This window comes from Rhodnius prolixus, unplaced genomic scaffold (genome assembly GCF_049639745.1).
Source record: "Rhodnius prolixus isolate KJV_2025 unplaced genomic scaffold, Rpr scaffold_2, whole genome shotgun sequence".
NCBI lineage: Eukaryota > Metazoa > Arthropoda > Insecta > Hemiptera > Reduviidae > Rhodnius > Rhodnius prolixus.
Genome location: NW_027411592.1, coordinates 4,008,468 through 4,030,019, shown reverse-complemented (window position 1 = coordinate 4,030,019; position 21,552 = coordinate 4,008,468). Strand labels below are relative to the sequence as shown.

General features: G+C 33.1%; 1 protein-coding gene across 1 annotated transcript in view; it reads right to left on the bottom strand.

Moving 5' to 3' along the window:
* The window catches only part of LOC141450294 (very long chain fatty acid elongase 7-like), a 50,818-nt gene extending 44,134 nt beyond the window's left edge, over nucleotides 1–6,684 (bottom strand). The window contains exon 1 of the mRNA XM_074120587.1: nucleotides 6,371–6,684. The gene's annotated coding sequence lies outside the window, so the exon portion shown is untranslated. The remainder of the gene's footprint in view (nucleotides 1–6,370) is intronic.
* Between the last annotated feature and the right edge of the window lie 14,868 nt (nucleotides 6,685–21,552).

Below are 21,552 nucleotides of genomic sequence, written 5' to 3'. Positions count from 1 at the left end.
CAGAATTACGCATAAATTTCAAATTAGTTGAAATATATTTCGGAATACGGTGGTATTAAAACTAAAGTGTTGAAATTATTGTCGCTTTGCACCCGAATAGTCATAGAAATAATCAACAGTTAACCTTTGAGGTTAACGTACAGTTTTAAAAGCAGCTATTATGTAAAGATATGCTAATCTGCAGTTTAAGTTATATAATCAAAACCTAAAATAATACTTAAATTGGCAACAATTACAATGCTTGCTTCAATGAATTAATTTTTGACTAAAAAAGAATGTTGAATAGAGCAGCATGAATTTCAGATCATCCTGCGATTTATATGACAGATATTTTTGGAGTCTTCAAAACATTTATTTCTTAAAAATTAACAGTTTCAAAAATGTGAAATGACTGTAATACTTCAAAGAGAAGTAGAAATTAGAAAGTTAATCTCTGAATTATAAGTAATACAAAATCACTTATAAAGCCGGAAGGAAATAATGTTGTCTTGGGTAGGAGTGGACGATGATAATTACTAATTCTTAATTTGATCGGGTTTTAAACTTGTTGAATTCTAAGGAAAACAAGTTTTATTTCTTGTTTACTGTCCAGAAATACCTATATATAAAAAAAAATTTAATAATCCGGAACTTAGCAGCAAAAATTAATAGCCTTTCCAGCAGTGTTCTTATTGAAGGACATTGAATTATTGACCCATTTTGAAAGGTGAAGTGTACAGCTTCATAAATGTTTATTCTTTCGTTTATGCATACGAAATCTGCGTATACAGAGGAATGTACATGTATGTTTGTGTAAGTGGGTATTACCAGCATAACTCAAAAAGGTAAATTACGGAGAGATCAAATTCATGTAGTTGCTGCCATGGAACCTACCAAAAAAAATAGTGGCTCAAAGAATTGATCAATGTGCAGTAAGTTTAAAATAGTTTTTTATTAAAAAAAAAAAACTATCGGTTGCAGCCTCTTAACCCTATCATCTAGGGTTGTTCTAAGAAGAGTACAAGCGGTCGAGAAACTGAATGAAACTGGAAGAATTCTGTGGTGAGTAGGTAACATCTCCTATCTAGCCAGGCTTCCCGAGCAAGCCCCAAGAAGTGCAATGAGCAGTAAATGACACCCTGATGCGAAGGCATTCCTCCTATAACGCTTACCTCAGATATTCCGAAGAACGTATCTCATATCAAGAATATGTGAGGGGATGCAACCTCAGAAGGAATCACCAGAGCTTCCACTCTAAAGAGCCGTTTCAATTTATGTTCCTTATTAATCTATAATATTAATAAAATTCTAAATGCTGTAGTATTTCTACAAAATAAACACAGATCTTAATATTAATTAATTATCGCGAAGCGTTAAAAATATCACGTGTTAGAACTACGTGTAGAATAAGTTCGAGTCTCAGCCCTCTGGCGAAAACGCTTCCAATTTGCGCTTTACAAGTTAATTTTGCTTTCTAGCACTCATAATTTCAAACCATTCACTCCAAACTTGACTGCCTTCCATAGTAGGGTAGATGTTCGGATTTAACTCTCTCTGGAGATGCATGCTTGGTGTCACTTTTAAAAATTAGTCTTCGTTCGTGCGTGAGTCAGCATAACTCCAAAAAAATCGCAAAATTTGACAGTTGGTCCATGTAACTGACCGAAACAAAAAACTTTTAAACAAAATCTGCTAACCAGGAATGCTGGTTTAGTGAATATTTTCTTCACTTTTGGCTATTTTCTCGAAACCTGCTTTAAAGAGTGCCTTTGAAGTTTAGGTGACCTCAGTAGTCTATCATTTTTATCAAGAAAAGTCATTTTAGACGGATATTCAGGGTAATTGGCGTGTCAGGCTTGTTGGCGTAAGTACCGTTTTAATATACGTAGTAAATCTGTAATATCCCAGAATAATTCAACAATGTCCATGTACCTGTTGATGATGTGGTCCGCTAACATGGTCGTCACATTGTCAAACGGCTTTAAGGTAGAGGAAAAACGTTATACACGGTGAAAAGGTCAAAATAGATCTTTTAAATCACAGTAAATATTGCTGCTTCCTACAAATTCTAGATTTGATTCTACATACCTTTCGTAGATACATTGGTATCGACAATTCCTCAGCATCTAAACCCAATTTCACTGATATTTTTTCTTAGATTTTGACATTATTCTAAATAGTTAAATTAAGTTAAACTATCAGATTTTCGTATTTGAAACTTTACACTAACAGTTGTGGGTTGCAATGAATACGAAAAACAAGTTTTTAGTGAACGTTCGCTTGTGCGCGTTTGTTTGATTCATAATTGAACAGCTTCACTGTATGGTACGTAATAAACAAATTTTTTAGAAAGTTGATTTAGTCATCTCTAAAGATCTCAAATGCGCACATTCCGAGCAACATCTGTAACTACTGGTAGCTTTGTGTGTATTTATCTTCTACACATCTTATCTCAATCAAAGAAAATCCGGTCGGTGATCGTGTTCCGGGGAATTATTATTTTACTTTCTTTACTACTTTAAAAAAAAAACAATGTGTTTATTGCTACCCTAATTGATAAATTTCATCGAATAGAATTTTTAATGAAAATATACTTGAAGTTTTTTACTTGATGACCTTATTGTGCTTCGGGCACAGGTCAACCAAGAAGTGTGTTAAATATTTGAAGGTCCAAATTAGTAAATTGAGAAAATCGTTTACAACAGTTCACTTAGTGGGTTCGGTTCTCTATCATATTGGTGCAGAAACGGCTCTAATAATAATAGACCAAAACAGAAGTTAATTTGTGTTTATGGAAACATTTTAGAAGTTCTTTAATTCCCTGAAAGATTAAATTCCAGTAATAGTCCAGCCTTTGTAATGCCTCAAACATGGACTGTTAAAAGTAAAGAAAAACTCTGCGGCCTAGAAGTTTTTTAAAAAAATTATAATGCAATTACTTATCTAATGCGTGATTTACAGTTCAAAATTATTTGGTTGAAACTATGCTCAGTTTAACCTTGAAAATTTTCAAAGTTCTCTCTCACATTACTTTAATGTTAATGTAATTCATAAAATAGAAAATGACTTAGAAAGATATTCACTTCTTATAAATGTCTGTCGAATAACCGTAGCGAACAAATTTACTGAAACGGAGCAATGTCTTGATTGGTCGAATTTGACTTGTTTGATACGGGACGATTTAGCCTTTAACATCTTTATATTTTGGATATCAGCTGTATTTGCTGTAACCTCCTATATTTTTAATAATTATTCTTAAAAAGGAATTATACACAAAAATTACCTCCTTTAAAGACGTGGAAGTAGTACTCTTTTAGATAACAGTTCTAAAGTGCAAGCTTTGTAGCAAAACTACGTTTATTCTGTCAATCTAGAGAGTTTCCCAGAGATTTTAAATTTTAATTATTATCAGTTCTGGAATTAACTCTGTACAGAAAAAGTACTTGTATGATTATTAAAAGAATATAACTTGGGGCAGGTGTTGGTTATGAAGCTTAGATTTGTAAGTAGGGCCGATCCCACATTCGAATCCCGCAGCTAGTACATTTTATTAGTTAAGACAATAAATTAATAATAAAGTACGTGCTTATGCCCTTGTTCGTGAAACCTAATTGGTAGATGAACTTTAAGCTCCGCCCCAAAAAATTGGCGATTACTTTGCTTTTTTACTTTTTATAAGTTCTTGGTTATTTTTTTTTTAAATTCATATATTATTTTTATTGATTCCACAGCATAATTATAAAAAGTTAAGTAAATAAAACTTATCATACAGTGGATAAAAATAATTAACGCAAACATAGAAACAAAAGGTGTAAAGAATGAAGAGTAGAGAATAAGATAGAAAGAAGTCAAAAGACCGATGGTGTCACTTTGATGTGACGGATGAAACCGCCAAATCGTCGTCCAATGGTAGTACCGTTGCGTTGCTTCGTATGAAATTTTCATATGGATTGTAACACAATGTTGTGTCTACTCATGGTACTGTGACACCAAAGGGTGTTACGATACGCAAGTAACATAAGCAACATGGTGGATCTGTTGCTTAAAAAATTTAAAAAGCGGGTTTAAAAATTTCCCAACCCAAAATTTGATCTTATTTCAAAGTCATAATATTATAGAAGCGATAGAAACGTACAATATGTTAATAGGTTCTTTACAGTACTGCACTTCGTAAAAACATTGCTTTCATAAATTTTGCTAAAAAATGATTCAAATAAAAGTGATACGCTGCATGTATATTCAAACAAAATCATTATTAGAAACTTTTATTAAAAAAAAAAAAAGTCGCAAAGCTCCTTAATTGTAGAATCGGTTCGGAATAGTAGCTGATCCGACCAACCTATTATCTTGAAATGTTGAAATTGATTTTAGAGTTACTAGTGTGAAATAATTTACCAATTTGAAAGAATATCGTTGGAGCTAATTTCGAGACAAATTCCAAAAACTGGCTCGTAGAACATACATTAAATGTAGGCACTACAAATTTTCGTTTTGAATTATGTTGACCAATTTATGGAAAGATCGTTCTCAAAGGATCTCAAAATGTGTATGTTGGGTGAAATGTAAAAATATATCTGAACGATATGAGATATAAGGGAATGTAAAAACAATTAGAAAACAAAAAATTGATCCACTTGGCTGAGTAAACTACATTTTGGGCCAGTTTTTGTTTTAATTTTTAATTTCTTAGTATATTTTTAATTCAGTGCTTTAAAGAATTTGCAAATCGTTAGAAAAATCTAACCGGCCCTGACATTATTCTATAGGTTTGTAAACTGATTAATGAGCAGGTTAAACTGTGGATGTTTTTTGTTTGCCACGAAGATTTATCTTATTTAAATACGGTAAGAATATTATTGTTATTAGCATTAGATAAAATTTATAAGCCTCATTAGACTTAATATAAAATAAAAAGCTGTTTTTTAATTCATTTATATTTTCTTGCTAAAAACAATAAACGAATTTATACTCTGATAGCATTGCTAGAACTGCATTTAGCTTAATGCAGTTGATGTTGCTGTTGTTGCAAGTCCGGCGATGCATTATGATGCTCTAAGAGATGTAAAGAAAGAAGGGTCTAGCTCGGGGCTGATTATAGATCTCGAACAAGGTGATTCGGCGACTTACTGGTTTGTTAAGCTTCTATAAAAGGAGGTTAATGAATGTAGGAAACCTCGGCTACCAATTGAGGAAGAAAGGCGATGTTTACCGGGATTGAAAAGCAATAGTAATATAGATTTCAAGATCTCAGAAGGCAAATTGAAACTGAGTACCTAAAGGTATCAAGAACTAGGAACTGAAAGTGGGTGATATGAAAGAACAGAACCTCCTATTAACAAACCTGGTAAATCAACAAAGGTAAATTTATTACGCGGTTAGAGTTTCTTTAATATTTGGTTGGAAAAACTGATCAAAAGAGCTTCCCATTGGGTAAAGATCGCGTGAAGGCCACGCTTGAAATGTTTCTTAGATGTGCTCACAGGAAACAGAAACGACCGGCACCAAATTGTTCTGGAGAAGGTGAAGGTTAGGCTAGGTTATCAACCCATCTGAGATTTGGGTTTTGATTAAAGATACGTTAATTGCCTCTCTACTGAATCTTATGTTTACCTATTTTTAAAAACTTATGTTATTGAGAAATTTGTCTAAGATTTCTTTTTTTTTACAGAGATTTACGTGCATGAAAGTGACACTTAACTACCTACATGAAATCACAATAACTTTAAAGAAGTACCTGAAATTACAAGTTTAAATACTTATTTTGTTATATATAAAACAAAAATCCATCCCTAATCAAAACCGCAATATATCTTTCTCCTTCGGAAGTGTTAGACACTCGTTGGGCGCTCATCCCAGAGCACCAGTTTGCCAATTTGGTTCCGCTGTCCACCTACCAAAACGACTGATGACTTTCGATTGGCTGAAAATCCATTTTATGTACGAATTTTAACTCGTAAAGTTTACATCAGTCAAAGGGCCAGTGGGCACAAAAAAGGATCAAGTATTTATCTCCTGTTGTTTACTCATAGTCGCAATTCTATTGGTTTAAGGATGTGTGTCAAATCAGATTACCGGGATTCGACTTTAGGGGGTGACACATTTGTAGGTCTGTTCTTAGAAACGTTATTTTACTGGAAAAAGTTATCTTAAGGGAGAATAAAATCCGTAAAGTTGATTCAGTTTCCGCGGTGACTTGGTTTAACCAATACTATCAAGGATTCTGGTTAAGAATTCTTCCGAACACCTGCAAATTGTTTAAGAGAGCCTAACTGATTGGGAAAGCCAAGTAATTCTTAGAACACAGTTTTTTTTTTATTACGTTGTTAGTTGATAATTCTTTGGCACTACTAATAAAGTAATTATTAAAAGTATTAACAGTAATCGTACTTACAATCAGTTGATGATAGCGATTAAACCAGCTTCTTGTTCGTCAAAGAAGGGAACTTTTTGATGGTTCCTCTTGTTTCTTGCCGTATTGATGTGTTAGATATTGATAATAAAATATTAAAAAACACTCGATTTTTTTTTTAATAAAGTTTTATACAAAATATTTTATGTTTCCGTAAAAATTGAAAGAATAGAACGCACCAAAGATAGTGTAACGAGCGGTGAGAAGTATTGGTGTCTAGAGGGCGGTTTGGCGGCTTTATGCCCTCAGTTTAGTGATATCGTGAAGTCGGGGAAGGGGCTCACCTTTCCCACCTCTACACACACATGCACACACACTGGGATAGCGGCCGGGGGCAGCCACGGTGGTGGGGTGTTCACTCTTTTGCCGTAACTCATATTTATTCATCTTAATCTGGTTGTTAATTTTTTAAATTCATATCTTAGTTTAATTCATACCTTTATAATTGCTATAATCTTAGTGTGGATAAGAATGTTTTGGTGTACATGATTAATTAAATAGTAGATTATAGAATGCCATTAACACTTCAATTACAAAAAGAAGTTAATGTATTCATGTTATTATTTTTCCCGTCGCATCGACAGCTTGGCCATTAGCGCCGTCTCGTTTCGTAAAAACCACTCATATTCATGACATTTTTCGAAATTCAGGTTTCTTCAGAAACACTTGTACGTGCTTTGAGTATTCTTTAGTACAAGCTACTTTTGTAGTATGATATTTGTGTATGAGCTGAATAAATCGAAAACGAAAAGTTGCCCAAGACTTAGATTTAGTATTTTGTTTAGATACTTTTGTCGCATCCGATTCTAAGGTTGCTGTAGGTTCTTAAGTTCTATTGTAAACCTTGCGAAAGACTGGACAGACACAAATGTGACTTCTACCCCATAGAAAGCTTTGTAAAAGGAAAATGCGAAGTATGAGAGTTTGGGTAGTAGAGCTGATTGGGCACGCCAGCCAGTCATTTTGCCCAAAATAGGAAGGACGGTCATAGCCGGAATTGGATGAGGGCATTGGAGAAGCTGTAAGTACTAAGTGTTCTGTGTTCTCGTTTCGGCAGTTCTAAGTTTAGTGTGCTCGGTAGAGGTGTTCTATAAGCTCAGGGTTATCTCATGGAACCTTCAAAAATGCTTCTGGGTAATTATTAAGTCATTTCGAGAAGAATAACTTTTATTATTAACTTTGGAGGAAACGGAAAAGAAAATCAAGTTAGCTGTCCAGCTTTTTACGTACGTTATAAACTTTAGGTACCGAAGAGTGTTTTTTTTTTGTTTAATTCCGAAGAATTATACTGGAAATGTAGGGGTTAGAGTAATACCACTTGCGATTAAGGGATTACTTCCTCTTGCTGGAAGGAAGTGCACCGATCCTGTGAGTTATACATCCTCCTTTTTGCTACCGACTTCGATTTTACTCTTTAAAGTTTACTCTTTCTTCCGTATTTGCACGGTAAAGACCACTATCTACGAAAAGTAATTTGATTTATTAAAATTTAAAAAAAATTATCCAAACTTCCGTTGATTTTTTCGTGAAGTTGAAAATTTGATTTTTGTGGAGTTTATCAATAAAGTGTACAAAGTAGGGAATTCCTGCAACCAATTAATTTTTTAAACTTCTGGATGACACATATTACGTTACATGTTGTGTGAGTTATTTTAGAAATTGTTTTATATTTAACGGCTGAACTATTGAATGTTTATTGGAAACTTGAGCCACTAGGGAGAGCTTTCTGTATTAAAAAAGAAAATTGTGTTTTTGGACCGCAATCAGCCATTAAAACAACCTGTGTGTATTAGTATACCTTTACTTTTGTCTGCTCTTAATTCACTACGAGTGAAGCCGCGAGCTCTTGCAAACAGTACCGCTGTTCTCCGACTGTGTAGGCAGAAGAAAACGGCCATTTAGATCCAGTCTGAATGCGTTATAAACGTTACCTGGAGACATGAGACATTTTGAACCTTGAGACAAAAAGGATATAATGCGTAAAACTAGTGGAAAATCCCTGGATTTGGCTAAAAAAGAGGTTTCTCCTTCTAAATGAGCATGTCAGACCGGTTTATTTCTCCTTCTAGATTGGCCGCCTTTTGTTCAACAATAATTTTTATTCTTTTATTCATTGTAATTAGACTTTAGCAATAAAACAATAAAAATAGTCCAATTAATTGCTAGCTATCAAATTAATAAAAGGATTTTCCAAATGTAGTCGCGCGAATAGTCTCTATGGTTTGCTCAAATTCTATGGTTTTTTCGCTGATTCTAGGTCAATATATTAGAACCTGCCCTGGTGTTCCACGCAAAAAACGTCATCAAGTTTAGTGTGAGGCGGAAACAAGGTTAAAGTGGAATTCTCCACACCTAACTGAGTGTAATCGACTTCTGGTGATGGACGAAAGTCTGAAGCCGATAGCACTGCGGGTCCAGCCAAGGTTCCAAGTCTGTCTGTAGTTTCCAAGGCTCAATGTCCTTGCATGCACCCTGCATACTCTGGCGGAAGACATCATCTTTGCATACGAATATTGGAAAATTTGATACGAACGCAGTAACTAGGAGTTACAGATTTTAATCTTTAAAAACTTGGATCAGAGTTTACAGTGAAATGTGCACTCCGTTTCTGTTCTTAAAAAAAAAAAAAACCGTTGTTTATGGTTACGACTAGGAGGACAATTCATGTGTCGGTGCCAATTAGCATAGTGATCGCAGACTGCATGGCGAAGAAACTGACGCTGAACAACTTGAATACTTGTTAGGCAACGTCAATCGGTATTGCCTTCTTTAGCAAAAGAATAATTAAATATACCAATTATGGGCTTTAAATACGTTGTAGACGGGATGGAGACGAGAGAAAGTTACTGTGCTCACAAATTGCTGGAAGAGGAGGCCATTTAATTACAACTTTCTACCAGAACTGCGAGGACTTGACGGTATTTAAGTAGGGACCTTGTCCTGATGTGATAGAGCTCTTGGTAACTTGTGAAACTGTCGGTACCTCATCTAACTGGTTAATGTTGCTAAATCAGTAACCATAGTCTTTAACTTCAGAATGATTCATAAAAGATTTGCTTTCTTTGGATTTTCTTTGATTTGTTCTTAAACAGAAGCTTACCTTTTCTATTTCCCTTCTTTCTAATTTGCTAGAGTTAGAAATAGGTACTTTTGCATTACATAGATTTGTTTTTAGAAATTACGACCACTCGTTATCACCCCAAAAATTGAAATTCTTTGAGCCATAATTGTGTTTTCTCTTTCCCTCATTTCCGAAATGTATTTCTCTTTCTTGTGAAATTTGCTTAAAAGTAACTTCCAAGCCCACTCCTTGTTCTTATTTGTAGGTTCCGCAAAGTTGCTTCCATCTCAGTTTGAGGTCTTGAAAAATTCATAAGAGAGAGAAACATTTTAATGCAAATATTCTTTCACGGACACATGAACACAATTATAAATCGCCATTTGAAATTTTAAAAAAACACATTACTAGTGCTCTAAATCTGTTTAAGAAAAAATAATAATACAAATAAAAATAAAAATAGGAACTGTCTTGTAAACACCACTTTTTTTGGACTCAAAGAATCTCGATGTGGAAAAGTCACTTTGCTGAATCAATTTGTCAGAATTGGGTAAAGAACTATTTAGATAAATCCAATTTAAGCTCTAAATGGAAAGGAAAAATAAATTACTCTCATTACATGTACATATAGTAACTATTAATTAGGTGAGTATTTAAAGAATTTATCAGAAGTTTATATCTATATTAGGACAACTAGCAATCTCAGAAATCTTTTCAGATAATTATGGGGAAAAATTACTTTTAAGATTATTAAATGTGTGGTTAGTTAGTTGTAGACGTCATAGGGAGCTTGGAAACTTCGTTGTACGTGAACCTGCTAGTTAGTTGTGAATCCCAACAGTAATTCCGGACATTGTTTGTGACTATTAACCAGTCTCGTAATGCGTGTTGTAATTATTGCCTGACATTGAATAACTCTCTTCTTATTGTTTATTATTTACGCACAAAGAAAATTCATGTTTCTTGTTTAATTTTTTTTCCCCTATAATATAAACATCTCAAAAATTCATTATTGTTTCTTTTTGTAATATTTTTATTTGTTGATTTCATTCATTGCTTGATTATTGAGATCAAAATCTGGAGTTTAGCAACATGTTCTCTTTCTATTGCTTTCCATGGACTACAATGCAGAAGTATCGCTTGAAGATGATGATTGTAGGAATGAAAATACTGGAGTGGGTGCAAAAAATGTGTACTTGGTATGTCAAAAAGGAAATCGGAAGTAACTAAAACAATGGAGCGGAAAATAGGGGAAGAACTTGAGGTTGTATATTCAGGACACTTTAAGAGAATGTCTCCCCTAGCAAATGACCTGAGATGGGTGGCTCCCACCGAGAAGTAGAGGCAGTTGGCAAACCCCCATGGAAGACGAAGCTGGCTCCTTAGGGTTTGAGGCTTGGTTAAAGTATTGCAGGATGGGGACTTGGAACAGAAACTTTGGCCATAACGGAACTTAATTGCAAACAATTAGCACCTGAGCAATACTTATTCTTATTAAAAGAAATAAAAAAGTAAGATTTGTAACCGTTAGATGTATCTGGAGAATTTAAATTTAAATACTGCATCCTTTGCAAAAATGTAATTTACTTAGTAATAAATAAAAGAATTAATACAAAAAAATTGGAAAAATGAATTAAAATTCCGTAAAGACATATTACTACTCTAATATGGTTGAGATCCAGACTTCAGAATTGCATTCAGGATGTGGGCTTTGTGTAGGGGCCCGTTATGTCAGATCTGGCGTCGCCAACTGATGTCCAAATCGCCCAATATCCTCACACTCATCTTGAAACTAGATAGGCCAGGCTTTTTGCTATGTATGTCAGTATACTTAATTTTTAAATTCTCCTTCTCTGGAGCAATCAACGTTGTTAAATAAATGAAATTAATTTACCCAGTTTTCATTTCTAGTTTCTTAGATTATTGAAATATATTAATAATAAAGGTTAATTCTATTAGCTTTTCCCTTAGTGTAACATTCAGTCTATCAACAAAACCATAATTAAAACCTATGTGTTAGTTAGAAATATTTTTAAACTGTAACTGGATAAATTGCAACATGCGCTGAAGATGGTTATATTTTCTCCAAGCTAAAAGCTTCAAGAAAAGTAAAATGATTAAAAAAACAATGGACGGTAAAGATTAATCATTTAAAGAACCCGACCACTAATTACATTACTCATTCGATGTGTCAAGCACAATCTGTTTCAAAATATGTTTCTTGTATTTCTCTCTATAATCAAGCAATAGCGATTTATTTAAAGTTTATAAAGGTGTGACCCATTTAAAAATAAATATATTAAAAATGTCATTCTGGTATTTACAAATTAAATAAAAAGAATAATCTAAGTCTTGGCGAAGTGCGACACTCTTCTGTAGATCTTGGGTTGTACCCGATGCTAGTTAGCCCTTAGATCACTTGTCCCAGATGTACATAGTTTACAATCCCACCAAAAGTTATTGTTTATTAATTCACTCCTTATTCGAATAAAAAAGCGACTGTCATTGACAAATCGAATCTAGCATTTTCTCTAGTATTTTTTCACTTTATTATTAGACTTTAACATGCGAGCTGTTGAACAACATTTTTTTAGAGTTGGCTTTTGGGAGTCTTTGGATTATTTGTACCGCATGAAGTGACGATTATACCCAGGAATATAGGTCCTTCGATCCGCGTGACTTTTGCCTCTTTTGTATGAAAAGAAATGCTTTAGGTGCTCGGAAGGAATACCAAACACATTAAATAAAACAAAAAATCGCTGAGCATTAGAAACATAAGAAGAGTTTGCAGTAATTTAATTGAAGTAAAAAGTACCCTATATTCAGGGACTCTAAGAATATTTCTGGAGAAACAAATTTAAACGCATTCCCTTAATATCAGACTTTCTGTAAGGGAATTTCTAACTTTGATAAACTTTTCTCGAAAAACTTTTCCAAACAATTTTCATAAACATGGACATTAGGTGTTCCTTTTTGTAATTGTGTGTTTTCACCCCAATTTTGAGGATTCTAGGAGTATAGCTTAGATTTGATGACCTTAAACTCTTACAGATTCAAATTTACGACCCTGTTGGCTATCAAAAGTGACTACCTAAAGTTATAGATGGGTTAGATTAGAACATATTGCAGATTCTGTTTCAGAGGCACTTCAGCCAATAAAGGCTGCTTCTGCTTCCAGACAGAGAAACCTCTATATCTTATACGTTCCTGATATTCCCACAGTCATTTTTGCAAATTTATAACAGTCGTGAGGCTATCTTACTCTACAATTCGGTAAAGAAAACATTCAAATCGGAACAATACGAAATGCAAACCCCCCAAATTGAAACCTTCAATATCTCAATAACTATTATCACTACAACATTGCTACTTAAGTATATCATTTATAGAGTAAAGTATTCTCTACAATTTGGTGAAGATTTCATTGAAATCTAATTAATACGAAGAAAGATATAAAGCTTTGAAATTTGAGCCAAATACAAAACCTCTCATTTTTAACCTTCTATATTTCATTAACTGTTATCACTAGAACAATGCCATTTAAGTCCGCTTTATAAAAACGTTTTCCCTACAATTCGGGAAAGATTTCATTGAATTCTCAACAGTACGAAAGAAGAAATAAAAGATTAAAATTCAAACCTTACGCAAACGCTCCAAAACTTAACCTTCCATATCTCAATAACTATTATCACTAAAACTTAGTTGCATATGTCGTTTATAAAAGTAATGTATTCTCTACAATTCGGTAAAGAATTCATTGAATTCTCAACTGTAGAAAAGGAAATATAAAGGTTTGAAAATTTAACCTAATGCAAACGCTCCAAATTTTAACCTTCCATATCTCATTACCTATTATCACTAAAACATTGCTGCATATGTCGTTTATAGATAAAAGTATTCTCAACAATTTGGGAAAGATTTCATTGAATTCTCAACAGGACGAAAGGAGATATAAAGGTTTGAAATTTGAACCTAATGCAAACGCTCCAAACTTTAACCTTCCATATCTCAATAACTATTATCACTAAAACATTGCTGCATATGTCGTTTATAAAGGAAAGTATTCTCAACAATTCGGTAAAGATTTCATTGAATTCTCAACAGTACGAAAGGAGATATAAGGGTTTAAAATTTGAACCTAATTTAATCACTCAAAACTTTAACCTTCTATATCTCAATACTTATTGTAAATAGAACATTGCCATTTATATTCGTTATAGTGTAATATTTTCACTATAATTCAGTAAAGATTTCATTGAATGCTCAAGAGTACGAAAGGAGATATAAAGGTTTGAAATTTGAACCTAATGCAAACGCTCCAAACTTTAACCTTCTGTATCTCAATACCTGTTATAACTAGAACATTCCAATTTATCTGTTATAGAGTAATGTTTTCTCTACAATTTAGTAAAGAAATAATTAAAATTTGATCAATGTGAATAGAGATATAAAGGTATGAAATTTGAACCTAATGCAAACGCTCCAAACTTTAACCTTCCATCTCAATAACTATTATCACTATAACATTGCTGCATATGTCGTTTATAATGGAAATTATTCTCAACAATTCGGTAAAGATTTCATTTAATTCTCAACAGTACGAAAGGAGATATAAAAGGTTTGAAATTTGAACCTCATGCAAACACTCTAAACTTTAACCTTCTATATCTCAATACCTATTGTAACTAGAACATTGCCATTTATGTCACTTATAGAGTAATGTTTTCTCTACAATTCGGTAAAGACTTCATTGAATTCTCAACAGTACGAAAGGAGATACAAAGGTATGAAATTTGAACCTAATGCAAACGCTCCAAACTTTAACCTTCCATATCTCAATAACTATTATCACTAAAACATTGCTGCATATGTCGTTTATAAAGGAAAGTATTCTCAACAATTCGGTATAGATTTCATTGAATTCTCAACAGTACGAAAGGAGATGTAAAGGTATGAAATTTGAACCTAATGCAAACACTCCAAACTTTAACCTTCTATATCTCATTAACTATTACAACTAGAACATTCCCATTTATCTGTGTTATAGTTTTATGTTTTCTCAACAATTCGGTAAAGATTTCATTGAATTCTCAACAGTACGAAAGGAGATGTAAAGGTATGAAATTTGAACCTAATGCAAACGCTCCAAACTTTAACCTTCTATATCTCATTACCTATTATTATAACTAATAGAACATTCTCATTTATCTCTGTTATAGATTTATGTTTTCTCAACAATTCGCTAAAGATTTCATTGAATTCTCAACAGTACGAAAGGAGATATAAAGGTTTAATATTTGAACCTCATTTATACAGTCTAAACTTTAACCTTTTATATCTCATTACCTATTATAACTAGAACACTTACATTTATGTCTGTTATAGAGTATAGTTTTCTCTATAATTTGGTAAAGATTTCGTTGAATTCTCTACGGTACGATGGTTTGAATTTTGAAAATATTTGTAAACAATAACTTATGACATTTTTAATAAAGTTCTTATTGGTTTTATTCTTATTTTATTTTATGTCGTCTTAAACACAGAATCTACACGCACTACGTGATAACGACGCTTATTCATAAGAAAGGTGAGACCCTAATAATTACCGAGGCATTGCACTTTTTAATTGGGTGACCAATGTTTACATTTATCTTGTGTAATAGACTGGATAACTGGGCTAAAAACCGTAGCGTAATTCCTGAATGCAATCCGCTTTCAGGAAAAGCTGAGGATGGATTGATAATATCTTCACTTTGCATTCACTTGTGGCCGACCATTCAACCTCCCATGAAAAAACATTTGTACAAGATTTTTATAATTGCGTGTTTGGGGTGATAATCTCCAATGGGAGTAATGAAATAATAATTGTGTTAGTAGTAAACTATTGAGGAGTGTCGGTGTACTTTAAGAATTTTTTTCGCTTAAATCAATCAGGGAGGATATTTACCGGACTGTGATGAAGGTAACCTGAGTGAAATTAATGGAGCACTTATGTCACCACTATTTTTAAATTATTCATTTTCAGCTTTTTAAACTTTATACTTCATCAGTCATTTTTTTGTTTTTTCACGTATTTTAGGAACAGAGGGCACTTTTGAAATAGCATAAACGGCCTAGTCTCTGGCATCATAAATCATAAATGGGCTGTGGTATTTACTGGAAGTCAAGCAATACAAAAGCGATGGTGTTCTATAGAATTGGGATGTATAAGAAATCAAGCCTTTGTTTTATTAAGATATAAATAAAATAGACAACTTACTATCATTTGACTATTTAGGGGTAGCTTTAGCTCATCAGGTGTTTTTAGCAGCTGAGAGTTTGGTGAGCAAAGGTTTAAAAACTGTTGGGAAGGTCAAACAGATCCTCGTTAAAGTGCAACTCATGGGAATGCGAGAATAAGCTGAAGTTCCTGCTGTGACACTCCATATCTGGGCCCTTCGGTATGTGTTTTGTAGAAAGGGTGCTGTACCAGCTTTTTAAACTTTATACTTATGGCTGCGGAACACGCCTAATCATTATATTCAACTAGAAACAACTTAGTATTTTTCTTAGGATAATAGCGTGGTGAGAAAAACTGGTGGCCATGGATTCTGATAACTCCCGAGAAAGCATTGTAAGACTAGATCTGTCAGCTCTCCAGGGTCGCTAATTGTCTCTGTCTGCCAATAACTTTGCTATATAATAGTCACGAAGATTTATGCAATTGAAAGTGAAAAGGAGTGCAATTGATGAAGCTCTTCATTGTGATAAAAATCTTTTTGAAAAATGGTTCAACCTCTGGAAAGGCGTCGCTACGGTAAAGATGTTAAATTCTCATAACCTGTTCAGACATATTTCTATTTTTTAGTAAAAAAAAATAGTGGTCAGTAAATTCTTGCTAGCTTCTAAGAGTGTACTAAACACCCTTTATACAAACAAATACATATTATTATTATTTAAATTATCTACCATCTATCTACATAATATCAAAAAACGTTAAAGTCTTTGGCTAGAATTCAATCATACAACATCATGCAGCACTTCGCCAAATACGTTAGTATCATTAAATCGGAAGTAAAACTTCTCAAAATTAGGGTAGTTTGTATTTTCGAAATTTTTCAAGCATAGTTCCTCCGATTTCTGTATGTTGCAACGCTGATCACGATATAATAAACCTTTACTTTTATTAAAATTAACTTTGCGAATAAAAATATAGGGATTTGTTTTTATAATAAACTAACTCATGTTTAAATGGCAACCAAGTTTTATTGAATGTTAAACATTGCAATCTGAACTGCATTTATTCATAATTTAAGAATATTTCAAGAATTCCGTTTGGAAAGACAATTTTTTAAAAATTAGATTTAAATATTAAGATTATGATTGCTTCAAACCAAATATATTTGTTTTCTTGATTTATTTATTATGAAATGAAAGGAATGTTGTTGGAAAATGATGCAATGTACAAGAGATGAATGTTATTTTGGTTGACACATTTTAAGATTGACTTATAATAAAAATTAAATCCTCATCCCCGCACAAATTGCCCCGTTTTAAAAACAAAAACAGATCTGCGAATGACCACCATTCATGATTCCTTAAGTTCTGTAGGTGATTTAGTCATTATTATCGTGCAGGATGAGGAAGATGAAGAACAAATAAAACTGAGCAGGGAAATCCGAAGAGAAATCCAGAATTTAACTTAGAAAAATAAGGTGACTGTAATATAAACCGGTTAAAACAAATTTTGTAATTGAAAACTATCTAAATTCGTTCTACGCCTTCATGGTCTAGCATCCAAAATATGACCTTAATTTCTTACCCAGGTAAGAACTGAACTTTACTCTTAGCTGGCAACACTTAAAACGCAAACAATCTTTGCACACTCACTTAAGGATGGATCTGTTAGGTCGCAGTGGATTTGGGTTTGTAGCAACTCCAGTGCTACAATCTGTTTAGCGGAAACTATTAATATGCGAAAGTATTTAATTTAAGCAGAAAGGAAACTTCAAAATACTTCCACCATTTTGCTGAATAACTGGGACTTCCATGTCGCCCTCGCAGGACACTCCTATCTCTAAACTCCTCAGATATTACTTATCTTATAGTGGTCCGGCTCTGGTTCAAGCCTTATGCTTGATAAAAGGAAATCTCACATGCAAAGTTTTATGTTAGATATCTTTCTTGTAAACACCATCGGGTTTGGATCTTGAAAGAACGAAAAGAAATTACAAGATTAGAGTCCTCACGTCCATAAGTACAGAAGAAATTGAGGAATTTATTAGTTTGTGAACAATTTTTTGATTAAAATCGATGCTTTATTTTTTCTTTATTTATTAATAAATGCACCAAGTTCTTAATATTGATAGTATTTTGACATAATTGATCATTATTTCAAGATTTTGCAAATAAACACGAAACTCAGCCAGGTGCGAAATTCATTCTTCTAATTCCCCCACCCTGAAGGACATTACATTATTCTAGCTAGCCAAGTGTGTGATGAGAAGTCTTCATCCGGGAAAATACTTGTTTTTTACATGTGTTATCATGACCAAGTAATAACTAAGGAAATCTCCTGTTTCCTTTAAATATTTATGTAATATTTAGGGGCATTTCTCAAGTTGGCTCTAAAAATAAAAAATAGAGATCGGTGACCCAACTTAATTTTTTAAATATCTTTATCGTATTTAAATCAGTATGATTGCGATTCTGTGATCTAGAATGAGAGCTTAACATTTATGTAGTAAGATATTCTCCGTTTAAGAGTGATGGTCCTATGAAGAAGCAGTGATTTTGATGAATACGACGATTTTGGGAAATAAGGTTTTGAAAAGAATTAGGTGGAATAGATTAATATTAAGAGTTTGTGAATAAGATAAAAAGGCGGAAGTAATGAAGCGAAGTCATCAGGTAGTAAATGTCTAAACCAGTTTATACTTTACTTAAGAGGCGTAATTAAGTCTTGCGAATTTTAGATTTTATGTTTTCATGCTCGTTTTGAGGATCCTTAAATACATGAAAGTAATTTTTTAAAAATTGGTCTTTGTGTCTATCTATCTGTATAGCTATAGTAACCACCAAGGCAAAAAAATTCATTATCAAATTGCTCAAACTGTTTGATACTAGCTTTAGGTGCAACCTTAGTTCTGAAGGTAATCTTTAGCAGAACATCAGCCTTCCTGAAATACTACTAAGAGGGATTCGAACAGTTCCATTGTTTAGACATTTCGTATTAATTGCTGAAATATAGATTCATTTATTTGATCCTTTTGTAATCAGAGCCAGGCTTTACCCAGAGGTTCACTTACACATATGTACCAAAACTTACTTACATAAATCACAATCCATTCAAAATAACCACAAAAATATTAGAACATTCAGAAAATAAATGTTCAGAAACAAAGAAGATTAAAACTAAACGTAATAGTAAGAATAATAGATGATAATATTTCAAATTTGGCTTACGCTGAGGAATGAGAATGCCGGCTAAAAGCTTCATAGAAATGGGTCGGTTCACACAAAAACGAAATAAATCCCTTTTTACAATTATGACAAAAATGGTGATACATTTTAAGATAGAGGTATGTGTTTCAACAAGATCGCTAGTAAATTTTAAGGAACATTTGAGAAAGTATCATCTGGGTGTGAAACTGATGTTAGAAGTAAGATAGGTCTGACTGTCTCAACTAGATTTACACAAAATATCCAATAGCAAAAGTTTACTACTTTTCTGGCTAAATATATCCAATTCAGTCACCAACTTTGGATAAAGATCGTCCGAAGAATTTTATTATATTCTAGCTTAACCATCTCTGCGACGAGTATGAAAAGCCGTATGAAGTAAACTATTGGCGGAACTAAATTTAATAACTTTTTTTCGAAACAATTTAAATACAGTTAGATTGGTGTGAAAGGGTCCACCTGACTTAACTTACATTCCAGTTACTGCACCTTGAAGGTATGTGCACATTTTCCAAAAGGCCCATTGTTTCTAATATTACCTTAAAGAGTAATTGCAAGGTTCTCTGCTGAGGAAGTGCGTAATTTGTACCTAATTTACAACAAAATATGGCGTTTTAAAAGCATTAGATGTTAGCGTCTTGACATGCCTTGTCTTATACAGGTTGGCTTTATTTTCAACTTCCAATAGATGTCGTAGATGGAAGTGATTAGCAATAGTACTTTACTATAAAGTTCAAAATAACCATTGAATAAAATCCAAGTACTAGACCGGGAAGCGAACCACAACCGTAATACATATTAGCTTTGCAGGACTTGCACTTGTCTCTTGATTCTTGTGTAGTTTCCACGTGATTTACGACATTTAATTCCTGGTATTGTACTTTGTTCTCACAGGAAATGGGGATTTGTTTGAAGTATATGGCACCTATCCTTAATGTAAAGGATATAAAGTTTCATTTTGTTTCATCACTTTAATTTTCTTTGTTCTTCAAGATCAGATAGATGATTCTGTGAGGCACTTCTAGCTAGAACCGAATCCGTTTTATTAGATAACCTTTCCTGTATCATAAGTAAAGGCGAATTAGGATTGTGCATGGGAAAACCGCCAACTAAATCGACGTTTTCACTGCTGCTTCGGGTGTGAGTTCCACAAGTTAATGTACAGATGCATGAATTTGCAATTTGAAACCACTAGAGAAAGGAAAAGATTAAAAATATTAATAATGATAAAAATTACAGTGTTTTATTTTTCTTGTAAAAATCTGAGTTTGCTTACAACATTCAGTTGTATTATTTTTGATCGAACAAAAAGTTCAATAAAGGAAGTTTGTATTTATTGATTGAACCCTGTAAAGTTATTTCTCGAATATTTTTTATAAATACAAATTTGATAAAAACCTTGTACGAAATTGCAACATTTGGAGCTTTATGATTCGTACTGTTCACTGACACCTCGTATCTCTACAAGACCTTGATATTTTTTTATTTTTTATTTTATTTTTTTATCCACCGTTCTCTTTTTGTTTCGTGTTACCAAAAAAATGGAATAACGGAAATTACCTTCAAATTGTTAGTGACCGCTTTCTGTGACCTAAACCTTCACATTTTGTCCATAATTCTCTGAGCACTATTCATTAAAGCTTCCTTGTTATATGAACTTTTTGTTCGATCAAAAATAATACAACTGAATGTTTGTAAGCAAACTCAGATTTTTACAAGAAAAATAAAACACTGTAATTATTATCAATATTTCTTAGCAAATTTTTAAAAATTCAAACCTTCCATTTTATTATCTTTACTGTTCAAAGGATATTTAAGAAAACTTCCTGTATCTGCAACTAGCCGTTCAAATTTTCTTGTAAATTAGAATTTATAGTAAAACAAGATAGTTTATTTTAATACTGTTACGTTCGCAGTAGCAAAATTATCTTTGAGAAGAAACAAGTGAAGTCTGTGCTTCTTCAGAACTACAATGATCAATATTCCCTGATAAAAATTTTATACAAACTTATTTAAGGTTTACCATTTTTGTCCAAGTTCAAAACAAACCCTCTAGTGTCTATTGAAATTTCAGAACAATGATAATTTGTCTCGCTCATGCACTTTCAAGGACTGATATCTTTCATTCGGAATTTAGGGTAGACTTTTCATATTCTCAAATATTGTCTGCCTTGGGTTTAAACCGTACAATTACGCCTAAACGGCACTTGGAGATGAGTTTACTTCACTTCTCCCATAGAACACTGCCTAAATAATATTTACAAAAAAAAAAAATTATTAATTTAAATCCCGATAGTGGTATCAGCTTGGTAAGACACCAACGATTTTTCAAATCGTTATCGCTACAAATTTGTAGTCAGATCAAAATTTATAATAGAGAACCGCAAATAATCAGATCACAGAGGACATATATGACTGGGATAAATGCCAAAGCAGTGGCAACGAAGAGTACAACAAACTAGGGTAGAATGAGCGTTTCGTTGGATCTTCTACGATGTGAGGAACTCGTGATTTGTTGTCTTTTCAAGCAGTTGCTTGAAGGAAATTATCTTTGCCTAAGGGAAGTGTTGAAGGCACTGGTTTAACTTTGATGTAGTACATCAGAAAGAGCAAAGAAGAGGATGAACATTGCATTCTAATTATTTGTAACCGTTATGGGGAGATT